The sequence below is a fragment of the Lissotriton vulgaris genome, chromosome 5 (assembly GCF_964263255.1).
Source record: "Lissotriton vulgaris chromosome 5, aLisVul1.2, whole genome shotgun sequence".
NCBI lineage: Eukaryota > Metazoa > Chordata > Amphibia > Caudata > Salamandridae > Lissotriton > Lissotriton vulgaris.
This window is the reverse complement of record NC_141693.1, coordinates 342,773,520-342,793,073: the sequence shown is the minus strand read 5'-3', so window position 1 is coordinate 342,793,073 and position 19,554 is coordinate 342,773,520.

The following is a 19,554-nucleotide window of genomic DNA, read 5'->3' as shown; positions in this document are numbered from 1 at the left end:
ACGCGCAAATACTCCACGAAGACATTCGAAAAACTAAAAACATAAAGGGAAAAAAAGGGAATGGTGATGGTGGGAGGTTACGAAAAAGAGGAAGAAGTAAAAGGAAAGGTGGTTAGAGGCCGGTGTGAAATTGAACGGAGAAAAAAATGGAAGCGCGGCATGTACAGGAAAGAGGTGATGAGGGGTGGGGGAGAGAGGGAACAGAACACATGGAGTAAAGAAACATGAAAAGAGAGAGAAATGTCCAATGAAGAATCGAAAGATGGCAATGAAACTACCTACATCCAATGTCACTTGTCGTTTCTTTCTCTTACTGTCCCCATCCTCTATGGCATTGTTCTGCCGGTTCCTCCTGGAAGCTTCCTCCGACTCTCTCTCAAAGCACACACACACTCTCTCTCTCTTTCTGTCACCTTGACACCCGCTCTCTCTTTGTCTCCTTCACTCTGTTGCTCGCTGTCATCTCTCCATCACTCTGACAGTTTCTCCTCTCTCTGTCTCTGCCAGCCCACTCCTACTTTCTCTCTCCTCCCTGCAATTTCCATTCATTCTTTCTTTAATTTATCAAAAACATATAACCTATTCTCTTTTTAGGTAAAACGCGCAATACTTCTCTCTTAGCAGATTTTTTCGTGTATGCACAAACCCGAATAGGCACAGACACGAACCCCAGCAGCACTCACACACATTCATCCCGCACACACTGCACAAGCGCTACGAAACGGTGGGGCCTGTGCACAAGCGCTACGGAACGGTTTGTGGGACTTCTGCGCTCCAGCTGTGGGACCAGAGAGCATCCGAATTAGACGGGGGGGGGGGGGCTAGATCGTCCGTCTGGGGGGAGGAGGGTGACGCGTGCGACAAATTAATTAGCGGCTTGTACCAACGGCCGCGTCGTTAACCTCGTGCCCTGTGATCATTACCCCCCCCCCCCCCTCCAACCCTCCCCCTCCGCACACTCTGAGCTTCAAAGGGACCCGCGGAAGGGGCTCTAAGGACGCTGCCTGCGGCAGATGCACAGAACTGGCCGTCTTTAAACAAGGCGCTCATTTGAACAAAAGTCTCGTGTCTTGTGAAATGCACAGAAGGGGTCCTATGCGAACAAATCCCAGGCCCCAAAAAACCGTTAATGTCTCACGAGAGGGGCTTTGGGGGCGTGGGAACGTTAGGATCGAGGGGCCAAGGTGGTGGGGGTCTGGCGGGCACTTGGTGATTTGTAGGGGCCCATCTGCGGGACAGCTGTCTGGCGCGTGCAGTCACCATGCTGCACAGAGCCCCCAGGGGAAGAGGGGCAGAGAATGGGTGAGACCGGGGGCTACAGATGGAAGTGGGGGCTGGGCACGGGCCAGTGCTGAGCAGCGGGCAAGGCTCGTTTTCTAACGTTCACCTTGAACCCTGTCTTTTCTTTTGTGGGCGCACGAACCAGGGGCCTTGATACGTAATTTTGAACATTTTTAGCATTGAATATCTGTAAACATCCGTATATGTCACAGTCCAACCTAGCCAAGTTCACAGGAGGAATTCAAACACCCAGTACAACAGAATCATCTCTCACAAAGTGGCTTCTACAGACACACTTTGTGCCACAGATTAGAGAGACGACAGATGACCCCCCTCCCTCAATTCAAACTCAAAAAGAGCGGGACGTGTGCGTTCTCTATACAACTGCACTATTTTGCCACTAATAGTCAGTCCTTGCTATGCATAGCAGGGTTGGAGGCGTCAGCGTTGTACTTTCAGTAGTAAATGACTATTCAACATATATTACTTCATGCTTCTCATTCGCCACTGCCTCCGTTACATATTTGTAAGCATTACGGATAAGGGCGTGCAAAGTTCTTGGGCGTGCACACGGTTAACATGTTTATAGATTCCAAACGTTCAGTGATCACATATGACATCCTGTTCTTACCTTTTCCATGTCTGTTCACGAGACTAGTGTGCCATCACTAAAGATGTGCAAATCTTGTGTAGCTACTGAATCCATCCAGAGGCTGGGAAGATGACAACTGCAGCTCGTACCCAATTATGCACATAAAGATACTAACAAACAAAGCTAAAACTATACCGCGTCCCGCCTCAATTACATACAGAAATAAACTCTACAAATAAACTTCACAAGTAAGCCGCAGGATGAAATACAAAATACACAAGAACACACATTAAATAAGTGTAAAGGACATACAGAGACAGACATAAAAACTACACAATTCAAATGACGCAAAACACCCAGAAAACCTTTCAATGAACACACCTTTATTAGGAACTGTAGAACATTAATCACACACGTGCACAGCTAGAAAAGCCACTGCATACAACTACATAACAGACTAAACTTCTATATAAAACTAGCCATGCAAGCAAACATACATAGGCAAAGAACAACAAAGCGTACATTTGTGCCTGTTTTACATGCTTAGAAACAACTATACAAAACAACCACACAGGTACCTGCGTAAGCAATCACTGGAGAACATAGGGTGTCGAGGTGAGTTGCACTTGCTATCAAAAAAGGAAGATATAACGTTAGATAACCGCCCCATTTAATCATATAAAGATAGCATTGCAACTTCACTATTTAAGAAACGTTCCAGTCTAGTCAATATGAAAGCTCTGTCTTCTCAATGGAATTCCCTTAAGGGTCAAGAAACACCTCCATTCCCATCATCTCCCTTTACTCTAAACCAGCTCCTCTACACTCCACAGATTCATTCTATCTTCCACGATAAAAAAATCTGTCTCGTACGTGCATAAGCGGAGCAGCACAGAGTTGCAGTTTCGGCTGTTGCTGTAAAGAAATGTAACTCCCTGGCGCGTGCCTCTCGGTTGCAGCTGTGGCGAAATCTCATCTCGCTCCAGACTAGGACGGGCGCGTGCAGGGATGGCAGCCCGTCTGGACCAATAAAAGCAGCGTTCGTGCCCGGCGCGTGCAGCCCCAGCTGCTTCCTCTGGGAGCTCATGTCCCGGGAAGCAGGACCCGGCGCGTGCAGGTCACGCTGGTATACAGCAGGGAAATGTGGTCCCTGGCGCGTGGAGCTCAAGCTGATATCGGTGGATGGGGTATCCGGTCACTGGCGCGTGCATCTCCAGTTCGCGCCAAGCTAAACTCAACAGGTCGCTTACGCTGTTATCCTACAATTGGCTCAGGACTTGCGCCAGCAGTTTACTGGTGTGTGGCGCTCATATTCGATATGAGAGTTAGTTTTACTTTTGTTGAATCACTTGTCTACTTTGAGCTGTTTCACCACCAGGAGCAGCTTTAAAGTGCCCGTAAATTATGGAGATTGATTGAAAAGCAGGGGCTAGGAGGGAAAAGAGTGCGGTAAAAATATTGGAGGAAGAGAACGCAGGAAGAAAGCAGGATACATTGAGCGGGTAGAAATGAAAGGTGGAAGGGAAGGAGAATGGCGTAAACTGATAAAATAAAGAGGACACTGACAACAAAGACGACGAAGAAGGAAAAGAAGGTGCGAAGAGAAGGAAACAAAGAAAGAGCGTAGATTGGATTGCGAATTGATGAGAATGAATGGAGTGACAGCATGCAGAATCCACGCGTCTATATCAGTCTATCCCTTTCTTTATTTCATTGTTCAAACCATATGGCTTCAACGCCCTATTTAATTTTGAAACTTAACCGCCAGCATCGAATACAGACACAAATGAGGTGCTGACGTGGGGCGGATGGAGGGAGGGAGGGGGCTGGGAGTCAAGTGGCACGTGCTGAAAGCTCACTAATGATTGACAGCTCTTCATCCAACGGGTGCTTCAACCCCTTGCCCTGAGAGGCGCACATACATCCCACTGCTCTGATTCCCAGGGGCAGCTGCTCGGGGCAGCTTTAACGAGGCCCACCTGCGCTTGGGATGCCCTCAGATTTAAAAACCAAGAAAAAGGCGGGATCCTGCTAGAACCTCCTTCTGGCCGATCCAATTAGTGCAACGCTTTATGTTACGATTACCCTTTCAGGCTTCCTGCCAGTGAAACGGTTATGGACACGACACACATAATTACACAGGATTTGTCTTTACAAATCCATTTCAAATCCAATCTGGAAAAACAAAGACCTTTTCAGAAGTTGGGCATCTTGTTATGGGTCGGAGTGGGTGGAACTACGGAGGAACGAGGTGGGAGCGCTTGCAAGGGCGGGGGGATTCTCTTGAAGGAAAGGATGTGCCCATTTCAAACGGTCAGTGTCCTTGACTATCCAATCTGGATCGAGCTGCTCCACACGTCGAGACAGAGGCTTTCTTCGAGCAGACATTTTAATGGCATCTATTTTTAGGTGGTTGAATCCTTATGGTCGTTTATCACTTATTGATCAGGATAGTGATGCGTTATTGCCTTGGTGGTTCCATTGCTACATGCTTCAGGATTCATTCGGACTCAAATCAAATCAGACAAGCGTTATTCGACGATTGGTCATAAAAGCAAACAGTACATATAAATACAAATTTAGGACATATAAATAATGTTAAAATTTGAACATATTTACACATAAAAGCTATAAATCCATTACACGTTTAAAAATTAAATTAATGTACATTGGATTGGGAATTTTAATTTGGCACCATGAATACATATTAATCTATTGGCATTCTACTTCTAATAGTCCAGGCCCAACCTGGATTCATTCGGACGTTAAATGTCTCCTTTTAGGTTCTATTGCTGCATCAATTAGGAAACATTTTTATAAATATCCTGAGTGGCACCAATGATGCATGTGCTACACTACCCTCAGGCCTAAATAACCCCATTATAGTTCCACTGCTGCTGGTGTCAAACTAGACTACTTCTTCGAACACACCTCCTTCTGCCTCTATTGCTTCATAGGTTAGGACACTCTCGTCCCTAAATACTTTCCGGGTGATCCCAGTGCTGCAAATAAAAGGCCAGTCCCTGGCTTTAAATAAGTCATTTCCGGTTCTATTGCTGCATGCGTAAAGGGGCAACCGATTGCTGCTTTTGTCAGGGCACATTTTTATTTTGAATAACCACAGTGAGGTTTTATTGCAGGTTGCGTTAGGTCACATTTCTACAGCAAATAACCTCTTTGTGGTTCTATTGCTGAGTGTTTTTAGGATAACCCTCTTACATTCCCTTTATCATCATCATCAATAACTTTATTCAGCAAATACATAAGCCATAAAAGTACACAATAAAATTCACAATAAAATACTCATATATAATAGAATCAAAAAAGATAAAAATATATATTTAGGAGAAAGGATAGTGTATTAAGCCACATACATTAATACCAGACATTAATTAATTGCCATATACCTGTGGGCAAAATGCACAGGTCTACAATAATAGATGCAGCGACTAGCACATTCTATTTTTAAAGTTCTTAACAATAAAACCTACACATTAGGAACTAATATTGTTCTATCCTGCATAAACCGCTGCCTTGCTCTCCATGTTGCCAATAAAAACCAAGTTACTGCAAATACAGTTAGATAACTTGCATCTTTTTTCAATATTCGTAATGCATAAGAATATGATCTTGCGCCCATGGCCCAGCAAATTGGTATAAGCCACTTCTTCCTATATAGGGAATAGGTTGGGCAGAAAAAGAACACATGCTCTGTAGTTTCCTTCTCTGCTCCACAGGGCGGACAGTGGCAATCTGAGGGATGAATGGTTTGAGACCATTTACTGGTATATGTAGCTATTTGAAGGGTTCCAATCCTACATTGCAAGTACAACCTGCAAGCGAATGGGGGCTCTATAGCATCTACAAGTTCTTCAAAGCTAGTTGCAGAAATTGGTCAGCCATAGTACCTATTTTAGAAGCTGACAAAATTTGGCCCAGTTTAAACTGGCTAGACGGCTGCCACTTCGGTTCGTGGGCTACATGTTTGTAGTAAGAATTATCAGGGTCTTTCACTTATACAACAGGACCACCCATACAGTACTGAAACAGGGGGGTCTCCATTGGTCACACCGTATTTTTACACGGCCACACAAGGTCAACACCCTAACCTATGAGGATAGTGTCGCTAATATCATTGGAGGACAGCTTAATGCTATTTTGATGCCGTGTTAAGACGCAGTCGGGCATGTGATACCCCTATCTCTCTCTATATGTTTATTGGACATTACTATTCCCTTTGAAGAAAACGTTGCCTCTAACTTATACACCGTGTGATCACACGACGTTCGACCTACGATCCCAACCAATAATGAAAGAACAGGACCACTTCCTATTTATTATCGCCGAGGTGGCACACTATCATTTTAATACTAAGCTATGACTCGATACTTCAGTGTTGACAAATATTAGAAGCATGCATCCCTGTTGAGAAACTCCTCGTCTTTGTTTTCATCCATTGTGAGAGGTGCAGCCATACTATTTCAATTTAACTGCCTGTGATGGGGGAATTTATAAGAGGCATTTTGTGTGATTACCAAGTCACTACTACCAGGTGGGGCTCTTTAACAGGACATTGGACTGTTACCCCAAAGGATGGGCTGACCTGCTGTATACTTCTAAAAGACCCTCTTACACTATCTGCCTTGAAAAAGTCTCAGAGAGAGACGAAAACACGTGTCGGCGGTGTGAGCTGAGAAGTTTTGTTTGTATTTGAACTTTTAATAAAGAATCTGAAGAACACCCCTTGGTTTGGATCTCTAAATCCATAGAAAAAGACAAGAATTGGACATTGTTCTTATCTGGTTCCAACATCCTTATTATATGGTGTTGGATTCTATCATTCTCCAATGGGGATCTAGAACTACCTAGAGTTGACAGTGTGAACAGGCTTAGTCAGCACACCAGCTTATAGTCATAAGCTGGTGTGCTGACTAAGCCTGTTCTTTGTTTAGTTAAACTGGCAGAAACTTGCCTTACTCAAGCATTTACTTGTACCTGGGACATCCTTGCATACATTCACCAGATCTCTACTTCCAATCTTGCAGAGGGTATACCTCACATATTTGAACCAGGGGATATTACTTGTCCCTGGAATCCCCAGCACATCCATAAGGCCCTCCAAATAGGATGAAAGGGTAGGTGGTTCCCAGACCCGTCGCCAGTAAAGAATGGGCATAAAACCAACTTCCTCTGAGATGGGCCTTAATCCCAAATCAAATCTGAGCGCGATTAGTGATTGTATCAAACTAGACTACTTCTCCGAACAAACCTCCTTCTGCTTCTATTGCCGCAAAGGTTAGGACACTCTCGTCCTTAAATACTTCCCAGGTGATACAAGTGCTGCATATAAAAGGCCAGTCCCTGGTTTTAAATAAGTAATTTCTGGTTCTATTGCTGCATGCATAAAGGGGCAACTTATCGCTGCTTTTATCAGGGCACACTTTTATTTTAAATAACCATAGTGCAGCATTCAGTAACTTGGCCCACTCATTCTTGAACGCCCACTGTTCGCCTTTAAAAGGGCGAAAAACATAAAAGATCACCTGGTCCGAGCATCTCTCCCTCAACCAACCTTAAAAACCACACTAAATGATGCATGGGGCCTCCCCACCTTGACAGGTCATGCCAAGTGTGGCAGCTGCATATGTTGTGAATCTACTGTGGAAGGCAAAACCTTCGAATATGGCACCATTACATTTGACAGAAAGTATTTTTCGAACTGTAACTCAGCTAATGTAGTGTACCCTATTTTTTTGCCCCTGCAAGTTGATCTACGTAGGTCAAACAAGCCAGAAAATCAAACTCAGGATCGGACAGCACCGCAGCAGGATCCGCTGCAAAACGGCTAATGCCCCCCTTGTGGATCACTTCACAGAGAAAGGACACAGTGAAAATGACCTGGCATGGACAATAATAACAGTGATCAAACCTCCCCCCAGAGGCGCTGACATATCCCAGTTACTAAACAAAGAAGAACTACATTGGATTTTAAGGACTAACAGCTTCCGCAGTGGCCTCAATCGCCTTGAGGACTGGACCTCCCTTCTATAAAAGATGCCGCCTGTACCACTGTACCAATGCAATCCTGTACTGTAACATGTATTCAAGTCACATGCTGCGCCACTCTGCATGGTTTTATTTTCACTATCTATATTAATTTTATTTTTATTTTTCCCCTGACTCTCTACCCATCACTCTCACCTCCCTGCGCAAACACTGTTTATCTCACACCACCTTAAGATGGCCGCCTCCTTTCCTATCATAACCCCAGTACCCGAGACTACCTAGTCCTTCCTCGCTGTCCACCTACACTGCTGCCTTGCGCCTTAAACCGGCGCCACAAGCGGCATGCTCACAGCGACTCCAGCAACACGGCAGCTGATGAGGCCATCCAGCTCGCAGCTAACCAAGTAAGCTACAGCAATTTCATTCCCTTCCACCCGTGACACTCGGTCACGATCTAGTAGTCTCCTGCCTAACTCCCGATAACTTTCTTGTTTACAGATAATGCGATTGTGCATTATTCAACGTCTTGCCCCCTGCTAATGCGATTGTGCATTTTCGTTCTGTGAAACCTATCCGGAACTGGTAAATATGGTCTCCCTTTATATTTAAATCACCCGTGAGCTCCCAAAGGCCACCCTGACCCCCGTCTTCCTTTGTACTAGATACTACCTGCTGTAGGCAAGCCGACATCCCATAATTGATTCACGCAGGCCTGCGCGCCTGAATTGACAACGTGTGAAACAATTCTTTTCCTGCCTTAGGTAATTGTACATTTTCAACGCAATCCTCGCTCGCCATCCTTCACCCAAACCGCACTTCTATAGTTACCACCAATGTGTCGTTATTTAATGTTTTTATGATTAATATGACGATATCACTATTGCACCACCTTCTATTACCCTGCTGTTTGACTGCTACTCGGCATGCATGATTGTCGTATCTCTGAAAAACGACCAGCACCGTCTCAACTCAAAATGCGCAGTTTTTCTCATTATTCACGGTTTAAATAGCGCCACGTGCCCTTGTCTCTAGCACAATATATCCATCGCCGGGATCACACCACTCGCCGCCTGCATTATTGTCATATTTCTGAAAAACCACCAGCACAGTCTCAACTCACCAAGCGCCGTTTGACATTATTCACGGTTTAAACAGCGCCACATGCCCCTGCCTTAAGCACAATATATCCACCGCCAGGATCACTCCACTCGCCGCCTTTTTAAACCACGGAAGTCACTGATCTTCTCTTGATAAAACATGCCTAGCTTATTTCCCTAATGTGTTTTATGTGCTTTTTTTCTCCCCCTTGTTTATCCCACGGTTTTTCTTGTCCTTTAAATGTACAGTATTGAAAAAAAGGCATAATGTATTATATTGTCAAGACTGCAATGCTTCATTCCATTGTCCTGAAGATGATGCCTTGTATGTAGTGTTGGCATCAAAACGTCGTAGACACCAAAACGCCATATGCAATAAGATTGAGCTATATTATATTGTGCAATGGCGTTAAGAAACTGATCTATGTCTGTTAAACTGAGTACAAGTGTACAGACCTATTTTGCTCGCTTTTTGGCCAATCTGCTTAGTTGTTTTGTCTTGTGTTCTGTGGGTCACGGCTGTGCCCACTTGTCATTAATTGTTCTAAAACTCTTCTATTGAATACCTATATGAAAATAAATTCTTGTCCGGCTGGACAAAAGACATACTTACTATTTAGTGTATGATTACTCCTTTTGTGTATTCTCTTCTCATAATAGGGACCGGTGTTCTCTATAACATGATACTGCCCAAGGTCCCTATGACATTACCTTTGGGTCCCCTTGTTCCTGTATAATAGTGGATAAAGTTGATGCCATCATGACCAGTCTTGCAAATATTAAATCTGCAAGTTTTCCAGGTAGATCCATCCTTCCATAACAATGTTTCTTTTGGTCATGTACTAGGTGAAGATGACAAGCCTTTACTCCACTTATGAGATTGGGCCCACATTCCTATGCTTTTAAAGAAGAAGTCCACCCCAGTCAGCCCTTTATAGCTCCTCATCTTGCTTTTTAACGAGAATAATAAATGTATGTAAATATTCTATCTTGTAGAATGTCTTGAGTAATCACTGAGTTAGTTATACAATGGCAGCATCTACTGGTTTGCACTCATGGATCTAATTCTACCTAATCTTCAATATGACTTGGAGCAAAGCATGGATGTCACTTCTCACCTACTTTTCATGCCTTGCACATGGACTTCCTTTAGCCGATTGCCTGGTAAGGGACACTGACATTACTACAATATTTAATCAGATCCTTAAGGCAAGGCAAGCAGTATCTGCTAATGGCATGGTTTATTATAACCCTTCCTTGTCAAATGATTAACCACAATCAAAGACACACTGCAGAAATGTGATCAGTACACAGAATCTAAGCTCAACTTAGAAAAAATCAAGATCCTTTTCATTAGGGCGTCTGCAGCTTGACGATCTGCAAAATATGACCTTAGCTGACTAGTTAGTGCCTCACGGGTATGTGATCAGACCATATCATTTAAAAATATCTAGGAGAGGACTTTCATAAACTGGGGCAAGATAATAAACAAATGACATGATATCCCGCTGAAACTAGTTAATAAAGTCAGCACTGTTAATGAGTCTTTTTCTTCCTAAATACATTTTTGTGCCCTATAGCTTCATATGCCCACCCACTTCTTTCATAAACTTGATGCAGCCATCTTGGTAACATTATCTGTAGGCATGTAAAACTGCAACGTGTTCCCTGGTTTTCTTCAGTTATTTTTGTTAATAGGAGGATGAAGCCCTAATAACATATAGCGATATTTCTGGACTGCTTTAAGGCAACAACTGTTTTTGATTCACTGTAATTTTTTGTCTATATCTATGTTTAAGGTTTTCTTTGATCTTACTAGACACAATTGGAGTTTTAGACTTATTGATCCTACATTCACAAAAGAAACCACATTTCAAAAATATTTTTTTCCGTTATGACTGACGTCAAGTGTTATTTTCTAAACTTCAAAGGCTCACTGTCATCGTGCAATGCCAAATGCTGCTTTTGGTATTTAAAGATGATGGTAGCAAAACATAAAGTAAGTTAATTTCTGGGAAGTTAAAGGGACCTGCTGGTGCCCTTTAACTTCTCTGTTCAGTCGCTAATAAACTTAAGTATGGACTTTAAAAGTGCTGTAGTGCCAGAGGCCCTCCCATATGTTGGGACCATGTGATGAGGTTTGAATACCATTATTTTAATTGACTTTTGGTGTTTTACTTTACTCTAGCTTGAATGTACGGAGTAATTTTTCCTGCATGTGCCTTTTTCCTTGAAGATTTCTTTCATGTCTCATTGTAGCTGCGCAGGGGGAGTGTTTGCTTTTTACAGCCTTGCCAGAAACAGAACATGTGGGACGTGCATTTGAAAGCATGAGAGAGAGAAAGATGTGAAATGAACTCGGTCTTGGAGTGTAGTGTTATATTCAGTGGTCTCAAATGTGCAATTTGCTGTACATAGGGAGATGAAGTGTGTAGTGCCATAGGCAGTGGTGCACAAATGTGCATTGTGTTGTACATTGAGAAGCATTATGGCGTTCCTATTATTGGCTTTGACATGCCCTCATGCCATTTTGAATTCTGACTCTGTCTAGCTTGAGCTTTGCGCACACAAGCAGGCCCCAGATCACTCAAGTTGTTTAGGCTATTCACGTTCAAGGTTGTTTTCTATACTTTGGAGATTATGTTCTGTACTGTTGGAGAATTTCATAAGCTTTATTAAGATAAGGGACTGGAACATGTGAGAGCACAGAAGGATATGTGAGAACTCTTTTGCCTTTGGAATGCTTTCATGGAGAGTGACCAACTCCAGTAAGTTTTATTGGTGCAGAGGACCTCCTCTCTGAAACTTCTAGTGCTTTGAGATTATAAAGCTGGGGTTTGATGACTTGGAAACCGGGATTTTGGACCTGAATGAGGTGGACGTGTCTACTTCAGTGTAGGAACATGGCTTGCTGAGGCTCTTAACCCCGGCTGTGAATCCCCCAGTTTGGAGTGGTCTAAGATGCAGTGTTTGCAGCCAGTGAGGTGTTTTATTTTCGATTATTGACTTTGTGATGTGTGAGTGTTTTTTTGTGCAATTTCAAGTCTCCCGTAGTTATAATCATCTGAGGTATTATTTTTAGTTATTGGTATTGTGATGTGTGAGTCTGTCTGTGTGCACATTTAAGTCTCCACTAGGTATAATTATCTGATGTATTTAGTGTATATATCTTGCTGATTTCTTGCAATGAACATCCAGTATTATCTACTTGTATTTTATTCCAAGCATTTAACAGTTGCATTTGCTTACTTTTAAGTGTGTTATCATTGCTTGCACACACACACACACACACACACACACACACATTATATATATATAGAATGAATGTGATCAAGGGCTGCATTGCCCAAAACGCGTCGTCATGAGGGGTGATAAATAAAGTATTTTTTGCCTGAAAACTTTGCTGCAGAGGCCTGAGTTTCCTTCCTCGCTAGGGGCTCTCTGGAAGTGGTTGGGATTTTCATTGAATATATATATATATATATATATATATCGAAGAAAGACTCGTCCCAAACTTCCAGCACTACCAGATAACGCGCAGTCATGAACAGACGAAGAGAGGAACCCAGAAATGGTGCCAAACAAGTGTGTTTATTCAAGCTCAATCTTGCTCAGCATGCCCGCCATTACGCGTTTCGACAGTATCCACTGTCTTGATCACATGATGTGATCGCAAAGCCACATGGGAATTTATCCTCCTTTACAATGACTCAAAAGGTGGACTAAGTTTCAACCACCATATTCAAAAACAAAATGCTTTCAAAGGGTACATGGAAACAAACAAAGGACTAGAACATTAATGTGTAGTCCCATTCCGTCTTAAATACAACCCAAGTGGGTGAAATGAACTGAAGTATATACATATATGTGCAATATTGCGCAAATAAATAAACATGTACAAAAACTTCATGAATATATACATATAAATATATAAATATATAGATCATAAAAACCAGATGTTAATTTCATAATTCATAAAAGACTATGTTTCCTGTCCCTTTCAAAAGACCATTTAGAAAATATATCCCAAGTGGGAACTTCCAATAAAGTGTCAAGTGCTACATGTAAACAGAATCTTATGTAAACATACACAATTCATGCCGTTAGATTCCCATAACGCGGCAAGGAGCAGCCATCATCGCAAAAGTGCAAATAAAGAATATTCAAAGTGTCAAGTGCAAGTAAATTATAACAAAAATTGTTTAAAAAGGGAAGAGCCCCTCCCTTTTAAGTTCATTTAACTGACAGATGTTAACACACAGCTCTAACCGGAAATGCAAAACAATTCTATTGACTTTTGTTCTTTCTTTCTTATTTTCCAAACAGTGCTACACAATTGCTAAACAGTATATCCATTTTTATCATTGTTAATCGGGTGCAGCCACAGATTATATGGGATTTGGAACTATAGACAGGTGTATAAGTCCTCACTGGCGTTGAGACCTCTAGGAGTACGACTATTTAGTTCCAAAATATATCGAGTCTCAAGGACCCTGAGCAGCCCATCCCTATTCCCACCTCTTTTGAGGGGTGGCACACAGTCTATGACAAAATAGGTGAGGTGTTTGGGATCACTACCATGCACCGCCTGAAAATGGCGTGCCACCGGGTAGGATTGTTCGTTATTGGAGATTGCCCTCAAGTGCTGCAGTATTCTCCTGTGAACCGGTAGCCGGGTACTCCCTACATACCTAAGTTCACAGGGGCACTGCAGCACGTAAACGGCAAATTCCGTTTTGCAGGATAACTGTTTAGTTATCAGTACAGGTTCTTCCTTGAATGGAGTACTATAGCGTGTTTTGTTACATCCATTCTTGCAGGCCTTGCAACTGGAACATTTAAAAAAAACTTTTTTCAAGTTCATAAAGGTTTTTGATATTGGAAGTTCCAAATGATTCTTCACCAGCCTATCTGACATAGAGGTGGATTTCCTAAAAGAAAATTCTGGCCTTCTGCCCACCGGACCTCCAATGACGGGATCCCCCGTTACCAGGTTCCAGTTACGGCTGAAAATCCGCCTGATCTCATTATGTTGTTGGTTATATGTAACCACCACCCTAGAGCTTTCTTTGGAAGTATCATTCTGAACAGCATCACATTTAGGTTTGGGCGCCAGAACCTGTGCCCTTGTCATGTTATTGGCACGCTCCATGGCCCTAGAGATAGTTTTTGCTGAATACCCCCGTGCCAGGAAACGCAATCTGCTTTCCTCCATAGCTCTTATACATTCTCTGTCATCACTGCAAATTCTTTTAATACGAAGCATCTCCCCGAAGGGGATGCTTTGTATCAAGTGATGCGGGTGTTGGCTTGCCGCGTGCAGGATGGTGTTGCCTGCAGTCGGCTTTCTATATAACCTTGTGGCTAGATTACCTGCATGTATATAAACCTCTATGTCAAGGAAACAAAGCTGTGTTTGTACCCTCTTGCTTTGAACCTTTGTATGCTGCTGCCCGCAGCTTTGCGGAATTCCTGTTTGTTAGTGTTGTTCCTCTTAATCCGGAGCAGTTCCCCGTAAGGTATACTGTTAACTAGACTTCTCGGGTGACTGCTGGTCGCATATAGAGTGGAATTCCCAGCTGTCGCCTTGCGGAAGAGTCTAGTTTGCAAACTGTCATTCTCAATGCACGTAACAGGGATCTGTTATCATATTTCTGTCTAGATTCTGTCCCCTTAAGTGTGAGAGGGGGAGACAGGTTACAAAAACTTAGGCGACTTGAGTCGCGATACATAATTGATCTGCAAAGCAAAATGCCTATGGGTCTTAATATGCATGAGGACTTGGGAGTTCATTTAATATGATTGTAATAGTGAATATGATGGATGATTTCTACTGATAATTATGAACTTTGTCTCTCTTTTTTATGATGCATATGATTTGTGACATGATTTTTATTGGTTGATGTAATGTACTGTTCACGTATATCCGTATGGAGGGGACAATTGCCCATTCAGGGCAGTATAACAGCACCGAAGGTGCGGGTCTGGGTGCGGTAGATATGCATATAACGGACATTATTTCATCAAGATACGGGTGTGCCCATTCAGGGCGTTATACCTGTTGTTTGCACTACCGAGTGATAATGTGAATTATTATGCCCTTTGATATATACTATTTGTCTTAGGCGATTTGCATTACGCTGTGTTTTACTTAGCTTACAATATTGTAATGTATGTATGACCCACTCCAAGATGGCGACCATACTCTCGTCAATGAGTCCTACCTCCATGTTGATAGGACACGTGATGGTTTTAAATGGCGGCTGTTTGCCGCGACTTTCGTTCTATTACTGAAGAAGGCCGAGTGCCGAAAGCGCGTTCTTGAAAAATAAATATTGTGAATACAACCCTGCGAGTGCTGCTACCTTATTTCCGCAGGATTGCGGAGAGGGACCTTTGGAGCAGATATATATATATATAATATATTTATTTATATATATATAAATGTTGTTCATTTGACATCTGGGAAAGCCTATTTGTTAGAGAGTGTTGCACAAATAAAACCCCATGCTTTATTCTGAAAACAGTGTTTTGATGTGCCTCATTTTATGAGAGTGAAATCCCTTTCCTGGTGTTTTAATTGCTCCACCGTTTGTGTGACTCCATGTGGCGGTGCAGTATTTTCTATCATTTGGAAGGGCGAAGCAATACAAAGTACAACTCGATATATAGGACTTCAGTGGTATTCATGCTGCAATTTTTGAAAAGAGGCAAATAAGGAGTATAGAGAGTAGTACAAGTGTCACCCCACCCCTTCATCCATCAGCAAATACACTGCATCGGCTTTTCAGCTGTAGCCTTGATGGATAATTGTGGAAACCATTTTTAATGGGCACAAAGCTCGGATATCATGCATGGGGTGGTAAATATCTGACTGATGATCGGTTCTTCAACAAGAGAATTGTGGTCCATCAACAATCATTAACACATGAATAGACAAAGAGCTGCAATCGTTCTGAAAGTGATGGATTGAAATGTAAACAGTTTTCTTATTTTACAGAAATGATTTCCCAAGTTCGTGGATGTGAATGTTCTAATGTGCGGACAAAATGTAACCCAACTCTTTTTACTGTGACTTTTGGGTTACAGAGGGCACCCAAACCACTGCACATGGCTACCTTTTAAACACAGTGTTTATGGTTTCTCTTAAAATTTTATACTTTAAAATGTTACACTTTTTTATATAAGTTGATTAGTGCTTTTGTTTGCATTTCTCTGTGGTGACATTTTGTAGCTTGGCAACTGTCCACTATGAAACAAAAACTTGAAGAATTCACAAGCAAACAGATATAGAAATAAGAGAACACTTTATTGTAAGATGGATGAGTTGAGTAAGAGGTTTCTCTTGAGACACACCATTCCCTTCCTGATTCATGTGGTATCTACACAGGCGGATTCACTGTGAGCTAATATGGGCCAGAGAATAATGGGCAATAAACGACACATACAGGGCATGATTCACAAGGGGCCTCCACAGTCATGACGGAGGTCCCTCAGTTGTGGAGATGGGCCCACACTCATAGAGAGGGCCTCGAACTTGTGGTGGGACCTCCGCAATAAGAAACTGCATTGCAGAGATCCTACCACAAATGCAGGTCCCACATCACAAGTGTCCCCCCCCGCCACAACTATGGGCTACCTGCCATGGCTGTATGGACTCCACCACGAGTGCAGAGGCCCTTTGTGAATCGGGCACACAGTGTCTGAAGAGCCTGCCCCATGGACTGCTGAACCTGTGTCGGCCTCCCAGGGATGCGTTTGTGTTGCTCTGGGATCTCTATTCACAGGACAAGGCAGTAGATACTGAATAACACCTTGCGTGCGGTGCAGATTTACCCCCGGTGCTGGGCCCTAATTTAACTGGCTGTGGTCATGACGAGCTCAGGTCGTCACGAGCACCGTGCCTCATGACGAGCTGAGCTTGTCATGAGCATCGAAGGGGATAAAGGGGCAATGCCATAATGGCAGGTCCTGGCAACATATGGGGCCAACACCAACACCTGGCCCAGGGGAGGGGCATACCACAGCGTTTGCTACTTGATGTTAAATAATTAAATTTGTGTGTTTTCCCGTCTTGCCTGGGATGCCGTGTTTGGCACCCATTGGCTGTCTGGGGTGAGCAGGGGTCACGTGGGTGATAGGAAGGGACATAGGAAGGGACATTTAAGCCGTGGGTTGTTTAGAGCACGTGCATCACTTCCTGGTTTGTTATGCCCCTGCGGCTGTCAGCACGACCTGCTGCCCTGGACACAAGCTTGTTTCTGGGGTGCTCTGCATAGATATTTAAGGGGCTTAACTGAGTTGCTTGCCCTTAACTCCTTCCTTTGTGAGGGAACAGGGGAGTTCATTTTGTAAAGATTATATCCGAGGGAAACCGGCACTTGGGCTATCAAGTCAATTCGCTGGTGCTCTATGGGGCAGCGGGTGGCTAAACATGACTTCAACAATGTGGTCAGGTGAATCCAAAACGTAGAAGTTCCCCAACTCTTTTCCATGTTTTGTGAAAGTATGTTATATTGTGTGATGGTAATTAAAAGTTTTAAGGCTATCTTGTGGTGTAGAAATATGGCCTGATAACCGTTTTCTCAAATGCAAAATCTGATTGTCTCAGGTTAATTCTATGCTTTTCTCTGCAGAGGGTGGCCCCTAATTCAGACCCGGGGGCTTCTTGGTTTTTTACAACTACTGCGTGCCTTGTGCAATTGTTTACCTGTTCAGGTTGTGGAGCATGTGCCAACCACTCTCACTCCCACCTTCCCACAGGAGCCACTGTGGGAGCTACCCATTCAGAATGTGATTATGTTTGTGTTGGTATTCGTAGCATCTGTGAGCATATTTTTTAAAAATATTACTCATGTTTGTTTTTGTAGTGAGGTATCAGAGCACTATAGAAATCATTATATAAAAACAAAACAAACATTAGCAAAAGCTCATAGTTATGACCTTGGCATTCTAGGGACATGGTTAAAAATTTAAAGAGCTATTTTTGCAAGCACATTAGACAAAAAGAAAAGAAGAAAAAATAGAAAACACACCACCACCTGTATGTGGCAGTCAAATGCTTGCAATAACATTTCTAAATTAAAAAAATAACAAATGCATATGATTTTAACAGAATAGTATGGGTGCTTCCTAGATGGCAGGTGTACTTGGAACAGGTATAGAAACCCTTTTTTAGTTTTGATGTACATTACAGAAAATATTCGTATTGGCTGAAAAATGTTCTACCGGCTTAGAATTATTTAGTTTTGCTGTACATTACAGAAAATATTCTTATTGGCTGTAAAATGTTCTACGGTCTTAGAATTACTCTAATCTGAAGACAAGGTCAGCTTCGAGTTTGACAGACTGATTACTTAAATGCAAAGGGCCTCATTTATGAGGCTCTGCGTCTTTTACGCCACCGGTGCGTCACTTTTTGTGACGCACCAGTGGTGTAAAAAATGCGCCTTGTTGCGCCATATTTACAGAGTGACGCATCTAGGTAGATGTGTCACTTTGTAAACCCCTGCGCCACATTATACCTGCGCCAGGTTTAATGTATGCAAGGGAGGAGTTTTGACGCAAGAAAGAGTGATAGATATGAGGTAGTGAAATCTATAAGATTTCACTGCGCCATTTCTTGGCTGCTAATGCGTCAAAATCTTACGAGACTGACGCAGGCACTAACAACATGGGACTTGCCCGTGTGAAAGTAAACTAGGTAGATGCGTCACTTTGTAAACCCCTGCGCCACATCATACCTGCGCCAGGTATAATGTATTCAAGGGGGGCGTTTTGACGCAAGAAAGAGTGATAGATATGAGGCAGTGAAATCTATAAGAGTTCACTGCGCCATTTCTTGGCTGCTAATGTGTCAAAATCTTACGCCTGCCTCATGGCAGGCGTAAGACTGATGCAGGCACTAACAACAGGGGACTTGCCCATGTAAAAGTAAACATTGCTGGAGTTGCGTCACTTCTGTGACACACTACAGCAATGCGTCACTTTTGCGCCTACAGATACGTCAGAAATACTGACGTATCTGTAACTCCTTGCGACATGATGCATCATACTGTAAATATGACGCATCGTTAGTGTCGCAGGGAGAGCGCAGTGAAAAGTGACGCATCGCTGTTTTCACGCAGCGATGCGTCACTTTTCACAAATGAGGCCCAAAGTACTTTACTTTTCACCATTGTCTGTACACAGAATTTGTAAAATGGAGCAGGGAAGGAAGATTAGAAGGAGGGGGGAAATCGAGGGGAGGGGAGTGGAGAGAAGGGGTGTAGAAGGGGCAGTCAGGAATGATCAATTAAATGGGATAATTATCCGTGGTACAGCAGGCACATTGACACCGAGACCCATTGAGTCCTGATTATTACTGTATTTTACCACCCAAACAGCAATCCTAGTGCTAATGTTTTGCTTTCACTAGGGACACGGCCCAGTGGTATGCCACTGGATCTTATGCGTGTGCGGATCTTAAAGTAAGCCTGACTTTGCTCCCGCCCATCCTATCATTTCAAGCCCTTTCATCCATTCATTATAGCGATCCTGAGAACTGCCCCTTCCTCAGCCAATCACAGAATAACTGGC